Consider the following 2,049-nt stretch of genomic DNA (forward strand, 5'->3'; position numbering starts at 1 on the left):
TTATTTTCATTAACTTTTATTTTATTTTATGTGTATCAATGTTTTGTGTTCCCGGTATTTCTGGAAGCCAGAAGAGGGTATCTGATCCTCTGGAACTGGAGTTACAGATGGTTTTGAGCTACCATGTCTGTGCTGGACCCTATCCCTGGATCCTTTTCAAGAACAGACAGTGTCTTATGCTGAGCTATTCCTCCAGTTCCGAAGTAAGACTTTTGATTATTGAAATGGTGTTCACATTATTCTTGAATAGAAAATGTTCTCTAGGAATTCTGACTTAATTCCTTAGATAGCGTTTTTAATTTTTTATAATTATTTTTAAGGAAAGGAAATACTACAATAATACAACTGCAAACAAAAATGTTTCCTCCTTTTTAATTCCTTAAAGAAGCCTCAAAAATATAATCTATATAACCTAAGATTGAAAGTAGATTATATTCAGTATATAATACATTACATTCATTTAAACTGTATACTATATATAGTTTATCTATAAGATATATTTTATATTAAATGTATATACAGACATATATTTAATAAAATTATATCACTTGGGGTGATAATACTCTTTCTAAGAGCCATAGACTATTTCAACTCATCAATTAGCTTACACTGCAGCAGACTTCCTTACGTTCTTTAAAATCTTAAAACATGTAGAATATATATTTGGTTGACTTTCTACATACTTCTTCCTATGCCTCTGTCCAAATTTTTTTACCCACATAATATCACTTCCATTTTCATATCACATGTGTTCTGTTAATCTCCCATCTTAAAACATCTTTTTCCATGCATGGGGCCTCAAATTAGACCAGTCATTCATTGGCTACTCCCACAAATTCTATGCCACTTATCTTAGCACTCTTTCAGGCAGGGCAGATTACAGACCAAAGTTTGTGTAGCTGGGTTGGTGTCTCAGCCCTACGACTGGAAGACTTTCCTGTTTACAGAACGTGAATGGTTCAGGCTCTGTATCCTTTGTTATTATGAATCCGCACTAGGGTCACTTTCATAGATTCCTGTGAGTTTCCACTGTGCTAGGTATTCACATAGCCCACAAATGCCCTCCCACTCCAATCATCTCTTCCTCTGCTCTCCTCCTCTATGACCCACAAACTTAACCCCTCTTGTTTCCACCCCTCCCTGGTACTTGCAAAATCTATTATTTCACCTTCATATATAGATCTTCTGTCCTTTGAACCTTCCTTGTTACTTAGCTTCTCTGGATCTGTGGACTGCAGCATGATTATAATTTATTTAACATCTAATATCTACTTTAAGTGAGTACTTAACATATTTGTCTTTCTTAGTCTGTGCTAGCTTATTCAGGATGATATTTTTTTTCTAGTTCCATCCATTTTGCTGCAAATTTCATGATGTCAGTTTTAACCTATAAATGATATTTCATTGTTGAAATGTATCCCATTTTCTTTATCCATTCTTTAACTGAGGGATATCTAGGTTGATTTCAGTTACTGGCTATTACGAATAAAGTCTCAGTGAGCATAGTTGAGCAAATGTTCTTATAGTAGGATGGAATATTCAGTGGTTGTAAAAATTTGCACTCCCACCAGCAATGGAGGAATGTCCCCTTTGCTGCATATTTTCATTAGCAAGAGATACCACTTCTGTCTTTGATCTTAGACATTCTGACAGATATAAGATGGAATCTCAATGTAGTTTTGATTTGCATTACCCTGATAGGTAAAGATGAACATTTTTTAGTGTTTCTCAGACATTCGATATTCCTCTTTTGAGAATTCTCTGTTTAGATCTCTACCCCATTTTAATTGGATGATTTGGTTTGATGATGTGTAGTCTCTTGAGTTATTTGTATATTTTGAATATTAGCCCTCTGTTGGATGTGAAGTTGCTTCAAAATCTTTTCCAATCTGTAGGTTGCAATTTTGTCCTATATTCAGTATCCATTACCTTATAGAAGCTCTTGGTGTTCTGCTGAGAATGTTTGTCTCTTATGTCAAAGCATTCAAGGCTGTTCCCCACTTTCTCTTGAATCAGATTAAGTGTACCTGGGTTTATGTTGATGTCTTT

The sequence above is a fragment of the Rattus rattus genome, chromosome 6 (assembly GCF_011064425.1).
Source record: "Rattus rattus isolate New Zealand chromosome 6, Rrattus_CSIRO_v1, whole genome shotgun sequence".
NCBI lineage: Eukaryota > Metazoa > Chordata > Mammalia > Rodentia > Muridae > Rattus > Rattus rattus.